Source organism: Mandrillus leucophaeus, unplaced genomic scaffold (genome assembly GCF_000951045.1).
Source record: "Mandrillus leucophaeus isolate KB7577 unplaced genomic scaffold, Mleu.le_1.0 Scaffold1193, whole genome shotgun sequence".
NCBI lineage: Eukaryota > Metazoa > Chordata > Mammalia > Primates > Cercopithecidae > Mandrillus > Mandrillus leucophaeus.
The window spans coordinates 270872-280977 of NW_012100243.1; positions in this window are offsets into that span (position 1 = coordinate 270872).

Consider the following 10106-nt stretch of genomic DNA (forward strand, 5'->3'; position numbering starts at 1 on the left):
TTTTACTTCTTTTTCTTACTATGTTCTAATCTTTAAATTTCAAATCACAGTATTATAGTATAATTCTTGGAATATGCCCAATATTTTTAAAAATGCAATTGTTTGAAACTTGTGCTTTATACAGTCTTACTACTAGGAACCTTATTATTTTTGGTTTATTGCTGAAGTAAACACACGGCATATCAGATATTGAATTTGGCAGATTTCTAACTAAATTACCCTGTCACCGTGTTGCTGGAGATCCCATATTCATTGACTCGGTCCACTGCTACATAAAGTAATATAGTTATACAGCAATAAAATGACAGAATAACAGATGGATAATCTATTAGCAGGAACATCAGAGACTAAAATAGGAGTGCCAGTGGTGCAGTGGTGCCAATCCTGTAGTCAGAAGAACGCTGGAGAAAATATAACTTCAAATTCTGGAGTTAAGCAAGTAGAATCTCAATTATTCAAAAGTGGGAAAAAGTCAGAACATATTCCAGTATTTTAGCAGAAGCTACAGATTTGTAGAGGTTATCATTAAATGAAAATAATTGAGTATGAAGTACTTGCCCGCCCATGAACAAATGAAGTAGAATGGGTAGTATTGCTAGCAGAGATATTGAGAGTGAGACTTTGGAGTCAGACAGAGAGCTTGATGATGATTGATTCCCATCTTTTGATAGTTGGGTAACTCTAGACATTACCTAATCTCAGTTTGCACATTTTACTAACATCTACTTCATAGGGATATGGGGAGGAGCTAGATAATAGATGTAAAACATTTAACAAAGTGTTGTTGGTTAGTAAATGTCAACTCAGTGGTAGTTGTATTATTCTAATAGAAATGTTTAAACTAGAAAGCTATGAAGCTATGAAGTTAGAAGTCTGACTCATATCCTTGAATTCCTTTTAAAAGATATTATGTAGTCTGGTATGAAATTATATAAAATGTTTTTTTTTGTTTGTTTTTTTTTGTTTTTTTTGTTTGTTGAGGCAGGGTCTTGCTTCATTATCCAGACTGGAGTGCAGTGGCATGATCATGGCTTGAACCTTTGGGCTCAAGTGATCCTCCTGCCTCAGCTTCCCATGTAGCTATGACCACAGGCATGCCTCACCATGCTGAGTTATTTAAATTTTTTCTTTTTTGTAGAGACAGGGGTCTCGCTATGTTGCCCAGGCTGGTCTCAAACTCCGAGTTTCAACCAATCCTCCTGACTCCCAAAGCACTGGGATTACAGGTGTGAGCCACCATACCCAACGTAAAATGATTCTTACAGAATTTTTAGTATTTGATGTATGTACGTACACCTTTGAAACTAGTCTTAAGAGTAAGACTCATTGCACATTTTATCTTAAAATCGTTTTTTAACAGGCTTCATTTTTAGAACAGTTTTAGGTTCACAGCAAAATTGAGAAGAAGCTACAGAGATTTCCCTTATACCCCTTGCCACCCTCTTCCAACACACGTGCATAGCCTCTCCCACATAAAATCTCTCACCATAGTGGTACATTTCTTAAACTTGATATACCTACACTGACATAATATTATTGCCCAAAGTCCAGAGTTTACATTAGAGTTCACGCTTAGTGGGTACATTCAGTAAGTTTTAACAAATGTATAACGACATGTATACACCACTCTAGTGTCATACAGAATATTTGCACTGCTCTAAAAACCTTCCATGCTTTTTTTGCCTATTATTCCATATTTTCCTTATCTCTTGGAATCCCTTTTTTCTGTTGTCATAGTTTTGCCTTTCCCAAAATGTCAAATGATAGCTTTTTTGAGTTTGTTTCTTTCACTTAGTGATATGCATTTAAGTTTCCTCCATATCTTTTCATGAACTGACAGCTAACTTCTTTTTAGTACTCAATAATACTCCATTGTCTGGATATATTATAGTTTGTTTTCCCATTCATTCACTGAACCACATCGTGGTTGCTTTCAAGTTTAGATAATTATGAGGAAAGCTGCTATAAACATCCCTGTGCAAGCTTTTGTGTGGACAGAAGTTTTCAGCTAATTTGGGTAAATATCAAGGAACATGATTCATGGATTATATAGTGAGAGTATGTTTAGTTTTGTAAGAAACTGCCAAACTGTCTTCAGAAGAAGTTGTACCATTTTTTCATTCTTAGTAATAATAAATGAGAGTTCCTGTTGCTCCACATCCTCGCCATTATTTAATATTGTTAATGTTTTGGATTTTGGTCATTCTGTTAGGTATATAGTGATAGCTAATTATTGTTTTAATTTATAATTCCCTAATGAGATATGATGTTAAACATATATTCATATTTTTTCTTCCAACTGTATATCGTCTTTGTGAGGTGTCTGCTCAGGTCTTGCCCATTTCTTAATCAGGTTGTTCAATTTTTATTATGTATATTTAAAAATTCTTTGTATATTTTCAATAACAGTTTCTTATCAGAAATATTTTTCTTCAAATATTTTCTCTCAGGCTGTGGTTTGTCTTTCCATTCTATTCACAGTATCTCTTACAAACCAGAAAATTTTAATTGTAATAAAGTCTGGCTTGTCAATTCTTTATTTCACAGGTCATGCCTATGGTACTGCATCTAAAAAGTCATTGTCAAATCCAAGGTCATCTAGATTTCCTCCTATGTTACCCTCTGGGAATTTTATAGTTTTGTGTTTTACATATCAGTCTATGATCCATTTTGAATTTTTTTATTTTGTGAGGAGAGTAAGGTTTGTCTACAATCTTTTTTTCTTCTTTTGCGTGTAGATGCCCAGTTGTTTCAGAAAATTTGTTGCAAAGACTATTGTTTATTTGTTTGAGATGATGGAGTAAGAGTGACTAAGTAAAAATGAATTTATAAAGATCTGATGACTGTGATTTTTCACTGCAAATGAGAAAAATCCAATCAAAGGTACTTCAAGAAAGAATTTTACTGATGAAGCTAAAGCTATTCTACATAAGATTCTGGATTCTTACCATATTAATACAATGCTTAGGGAATAGACCTTTTCCCAGCATGAATAATATAATATTTGCTATTATGCTATTGGGATAGGAAATGTTGAATAAATGATTTTTCTTTGTTTGTTTGATTGATTGAATAAATGAATAAATGACTTTCTAGGGTGTACAGTTTATGTGGCATGAAAAAGCTGTGAAAGCTAAGACTGGAGATTATTGTGTTTTGAGGACATTTCTATTAGTTGTATTGCAAAGGGAAGTTAAGTCCCAGATAAATCGATGCTTGCTGGGTTTAGGGACTGTTCAAAGATAGATGTTTTGCAGTTTTTCCATAGGCATCTTTTCTGGCAGACCTATACTTAGTATAATGTGTGGGCTTCTGTGAAACAAATTTGAAGTTTTCTTGAGTCCTCACAATAATAAAAACCTTTGCAAATACTGATTCAGAATTCCATAGTGGGAATGTGAAAACCCTCCTTTCCTTCTCCGTGCCTTCCCTCACACCTAACTACCTATTTTATTTGGCATATAAACACTTTCCTATAGCCCCGGAGACTCCCATTGACAAATTTATTAAACTTGTCTTATCCAGAATGTTAACGTTTCTGTAAATCTTCACCATCTGTTGTACCATCTAATTGCAAATGTGGAGTGAACATAATTCATGATTTTATCATAATAAATTTAGGTAAGTGATTTAAATGCACTTGAATATTCTTTATTCAAAGCTACATGGATTTTTCAGCCTTTCCTTCTCTCCTAGAACTGTTGCGAAGCTGTTATTTCCCATTGCCACTGTGTCACAAAGGGATTTTCTTGAAAAAGTCACTCCCTTCTTTAGCCTTGCCACGCCACCTCCAAGTGTAACAGACAGTAAATGAGATGCCATTAGGTTAAACCTGAGCTGCCTCCTAAGAAACATGAATAATTGAAAATCTTCACATACATATTTATCTCTCTCTCCCTGCTTGTCAGTCACTCATCAATAGCTACCATTCCAAACATACCTGTCTATTACCCAAATGCCTTATTTGACCTCTACCTTACCCCTTTATTTCAATCTATAAGAGGATTTAACACTGCCCATTTTTTTAAATATAAATTTTCTTATTATTCTTATAAAAATCACATTTAAGCTAGTTGTCAAAATATTTCCATGGTGCTATTATTAAAACCACAAGGTTATATTTTGTACATTTCTGAAGTTTCTTCTGTATGTGTTCTGATATATGTGTTATTTAATAGGTAGAATATAAAAAAAAGATTGTTTTCATGAAGTGAGCTGTTCATTGGGAAATAAGGGGACAGATGGTCTAAACCTTTAAATGAAAATATATTCATAGCAGTGTAGCGCTACTAAACCCTTTTGAAATCCAACACAAAATTCCTTAGCCAGATCCTGCTGTTCTCTTATGCTTCAAGAGACTCTATTTGACTGAACTGCAAAGAGGATCATCTGATGTCACAGTTGAATCTATCCATGGACCATATCATTTGAGTGTATTATAACCAGTCATCAGGCCTCTCCAGTTCTCTGGGTTCTAATCACACCCTCTATGCCAGTATCACAGAAGTAATGGCACTCTATGAGATTACGACTCTATCTTATTCCCTAAAGGTGAGCAACCAGAGGTGGGCTTGTGCTTTTCCTTCCTGTGTTCTCAGGAGCTAGCATAGGGAGTGACAGAGGAGAATGCACAGAATGTGCTTGTTGAATGTTGAATTAGTACCAGGAGCATAATGAATATATCATATGTTGAATGATAAAAAAATTGAAAATGTCTTTAGGAAGACAAGAAAGCCTAAGTTTTCCAAGTGTGTTTCCTTTTTCTCTGATAAATGCTAAGACAGTGTCAGCTAATTTAGCCAGAAAGTGTAAAAACTTACCTGTTGAAAGAGTTTGCTGAAAATATTGGCAGGGAGGAGACATCTGACATGTTTGGTAAATTTCTTGCCAATATCTTCACTTTACTTTGGGAGGACATTCCAACAGTGTCCTGTGGCTATGATATTGTACTGCAAAAGGCACTGCACAAAGGTAAAGCAAAGGCCATTTAGAGGTACTAGGAATTCTGTCATACATTGAACCCTTGATTCCCAGGCAATTAATGTAGTAGGATTAGATTTTCCTTCAACTTTGAAAACACTTCATCAAAAACACTCTGAGTCAGCTGATTCACCTAGATATTTTCAGAGAAATGTATATACAACCCACCACCTATTTCAATAAAATCAGGGTTAAAAAATATCTCTAAGTGGATCAGAGAGAGAAAGTGAGATTAAAATGTTAAACAAATAGCCCCACATTCAAATGCATGTGTAGTTTATTACCATCTTAATGTGAGAGCATCGAATCTAGTTGTACCTTGCAATTATTTTTTTCAATTCTTCCACTGTGATTCTATTTCATTTAAATATTTATATGAATAATATTTAATATTCGTATTTTCATAGAAAGTAATTAGAAAAAGCAGAGTAATGTGAAGAAGTTTGCTTATTCTCAAATCTGAGTGATTTTCTAATATTTAGCACCCACATCTCCAAGCCAGAGCCTTTTACTCTGCATAACTCAGCCATGTGCCAAGTGGCCAGCTTGCAATAAAACTGCTTCTTAACCAGCTCTTTTCACAGCTAAACACTTGATAATTCTTTCTGTGTTGCTACAGAGCCCTGTGTTGTACCCAATTATCCTACACTCACGCTGCTTTAGAAGTTATTGAGTGTGGAGCTAAAAAGTGAGGAAGATTATTTCTCCTCTTGTTTTTTGACCTTGTATATGACAACTGCAATCAGAGAAATCTTTCTAAGATGCACTCCTCCAATGGCTCAAAAAGAGGCCCTCATTCAAAAGCTTAGGTATCCTCTCTGAACTTCTATAAGCTGCTGCAGAATTAGATTTTGGTCTTAGAATTTGATCTTAGAATTCTACCAGTGCTTTCCAACCATGTAAGTTTAATTTGCTTCTTTGTGATTTTTTTCATAAACAAAAGTAATAATTATTAAATCATGTTAAAAAAGGCATCTATCACATTATATAAAAAGTTATATATTGCACGAATGTGATCCGTGGATGCAGTGACAGGTAGGTAGAGTTTCCAGCATTCTTCTTTCCAAGTGGGAAACCCTCCTCAGATCTTCCTGTGTCTTTATCACTGATGACAGCAAGTATTTTCTGATAATAGGTGAAACCATAAGCCAAAATTCTTCTACTTCTGCTTTAGCCAAAATTACAGTGGGGAAAAAAAATACGTAAAACAGGCAAGAGTAAGACAATTGTATGTTTATTATCTAAATTTATCATAAGCACCATCGAAACCTCAAGTTAACTTAAGAATTTAACACACATTTTCATTATTATTTAGGGATACACAGAGTAATTCCATGAAAAAAACTCTAAACGCCTCGTTTCAGCTGGTGGCATCTTGTTCAGTTATTCATAAAGCTGGGACACAAAATTATCAACCCAGAGAGAAGATTAAATAGAAACTATCATTGATTGAGAATATTCAGTGTGGAAATACTATTTTTTAATCACACCTGACTAAGAGTTTTTATCACTGAAAAAAAAGTAAGAAGTATTTTGTATATAGGTAGTTGTATGTATTTATATGCATGCCAATTTTATAATAAATTGTACCTTCTTTTCTTTTCTTTTTTCTTTTTGGAGACAGGGTCTCACTCTGTCACCCAGCCTGGAGTGCAGTGGCACGATCTTGGCTCACTGCAACCTCCGCCTCTCAAGCTCGAACAATTCTCTTGCCCCAGCCTCCCTAGTAGCTGAGACTACAGGCACCACCATGCCCAGCTAATTTTTGTATTTTTTGGTAGAGATGGGGTTTCACCATGTTGGCCAGGCTGATCTTGAACTCCTGACCTCAGGTGATCTGCCCCCATCATCCTCCCAAAGTGCTGGGATTACAGGCATGAGCCACTGTGCCTGACCTGTACCTTATTTTCATCTTAACTGTGAACTCAGCCATTGATCTAATCCTTCGGTTGTTTGCAAAAAGTTCTGACTTAAAACGAAGAAGCTGAATATACCTTATTTCACTACTTTAGTTAAAATTTTAGACAAAAGAAGGGCAATCAGATAAGCATATGGTATTATACATAGAACACAATACAACATATAATACTATGTATGTACTATTGCTTATCTGACTTTATGTATATGTATACATACAGACAGCTAGATAATTTGCTTTAACCAGATACATTTATATCCATGTTGTCTAATCAATGTTTTTCCAGCTACAGTCTATAACCTGGTAGTAGGACATAAAAATAATAAAACAGCAATAGCATGTTTTTGTATTGTTTTGATTTTTAGATACAGGATTTCACTTTGTTGCCCAAGCTGAACTGCAATGAAGTAGGAAGTACAGCCTCACTGCAGCCTCAAACTTCTGGGGTCAAGCCATCCTCTTGAGTAGCTAGCACTACAGGTGGGCAATACCATGCCAAGCTAATTTTAAAAATGTTGTAGAGATGGGATCTGGCTATACTGCCCAGGCTGGTCTCAAACTTCCAGCCTCAGGTAACCCTTCCACCTCGGCTTCCCAAAGTGTTGAGATTATAAGTGTGAGCCACTGTACCGAGCCCCAGTAGATTTTTAATTTGAAAAAGAAAGAATTAGACTAGAAATACTAGAGTGCATTAGATGTGCTAAGGTAAGTATTGCTTCTTGGAGATGTTGTTTCATATAGATACATGTCTGCATGTGTAATATGTACATAAATATGTGTTCACAGATATATTTAAGTAAATATAATATAAAATATGTTTCTTACTGTTGGTAGTAGTTTATAAATTTGGAAAAACTGGACTATATAATACAAAGATGCATAGTCTGATCGAAGACCCAAGATATCTGTTCTACTATTAATAAAATAAGAAAGGAAAGAGACTATAATTGACACTAAATCCTTCTCTCAGATTAAAGTTTAAAAACCTTTTAGACATAGATTCTTTTCTCAGAGATATTGAGGGAAGAATCTATTGTATATATTTATGAAGTTATCACAAGTATTAAAGACTGGGTTCAGGACTTGAAATTAAAGGTTTGTTTCAGTAGTGAAAGTATAATGTTAATTACAGAAAATTCACATTCTGACTGAGCATGCATGAGTTTGTTTGGCTTTACCTTCAAACACAGATCAGCCTTTGTCCTAGGCACCCATCTTTTAAGCCAATTCCGACAGAAAGAATCAGCGATAGTCTTAAAAATCTAGACTATTTCTATCTCTAATGCTAAGGTAAAGGCCTCCAGTGAGACAAGCAGATGGAGCCTAATAACTAGGTCACATAAAGATAAAAATGACAAGCAAGAGCGAACATCATTTTCCTAATGGTTGGATCCATCTTTTCCAAACCTTCCCAAATCAGAGAATCAGTGACAGGTCTTAATTTATCTTACCCGGGAAAAGAGTCAGAAGGGAGAAAGTGAAACTGGCCAAGGCTGGAGTTAGGATTAAACCTAACAGCTTCAAGGCATCATACACTTTCAGTTGCTTTAGGGATAGAGTGTGGTGAAGCTGGGTTTGCTTCCAGGAAAGAGCACTCCCCTCAGCTGGTTTCTGTTTTAAAATCTCATTGACGGAAAATGGTCCTAAGGAGCGTTGCACTTCCAGAGAAACCCAGGTCTCTAACTCTTGTCTTCAATATATTTCAAATTCCAACCACAATTATTAAAATAATGGTTAATAAAATACTTTTTCCTATGACCTTTCAGATGATTCACACTTAAAAACAAACTTACTGGGAGAAAGATCAACCGTATATATTTTTTGTCCTTTAACCCTTAAACAGATTGATGCTTTAAAAAATTAACTAGGAGGAGTTCCTACTAAGATTTTTTTTTTTAATTTGGAAGTGTCCCTGTGCTATGATAGTTTCATTATTTGAGTGAATTGATTACTTCCCTATATTTAGTTTACTTTCACTGAGCTTTCTGTTACCTTCTACTGCTTCGCGGCTGAATAATTGCAAAGAAAATTTATCTTTCATAGGTGAGAAGCTAAATAATTCTATGATTTGTGGAACTCTAAAATATTTCTTGAGTCACTCTCAAAGTACCCACAGAGGAGGAATATATATATATATATATATATAAAGAGAGAGAGAGAGAGTTGTCTTTTTCTTTTTTTTAAGTACTTTTTCTTTGTACTTCTTACAGATACGTTTTGGACATGTAAGTGTCAGTTGTTATTATCAAGGGCTATTATGAAGGGCTTTGAAGATCACTTAAAGACTGATATCTGCTGGAGGAGAAAAAGGATAGGAAATTATGGAGGAGTGAGTCACAAAGAGTTTGGGTCATCTTCCCTTTGAAATTAAAAAAAAAGGGAGAGATTTCAAACATTCAGAAAAGTATACAAAAATATATAAATATAAACTGCTGAGATATAAAATGGATTATGCCATTTTATCATATTACCCTCAGGTCTTCCATTCTCTTCTGGATTTTTTCCCCTTTGTTTATTTGTAATAATACATGAGTAAGCTCCTCCCGCCCATCATCTGACCCCATGTTCCTTCTTCCCAGGGATAACCTCTAACATAAGATTGATGTTCTTTCTCCCAGGCATGCATTTTTCTTTCTGTATTGGCATCATCAATAGAAATGAGGACAAATAATATTATTTTCTCCTTGATACGACTGTTGATGGTGTGAAATAAATTAATATATATGAAATGCTTATAACAGTGTTTTACATATTTTACATGGCCAAGAAATTTAGTTAGCTAGTAAGTTGTTATTTAGCTACATCTCCACAAACTATATATTACTCTTTGAATGTATTTTAAATTTGATTAGGTTGATTACTGTGAAACTGATGATATTTGACCTTGTTTGATCTATACACAAAAGAGGAATTTTATAGAATTCAACCTATTATATATATAATGGTTCCATTTGTGTATGTATATTACATTGCATATAACTTTTAAATACAAAATAATGTATGATTATTCATATATATCTGCATTATTAACATTCACTGCTTGACAGAATTCCATTTTATCATCATAACAAAATTTATGTAGGTTTTCTCAACGTGAGTGTCCACTGCATTTCTTCCATATTTTCACCATTATACAGTGTAGTTATGGACATCATTGCATGTGCTTTCTTATTTATTTATTTATTTATTTTTTATTTTATTTTATTTT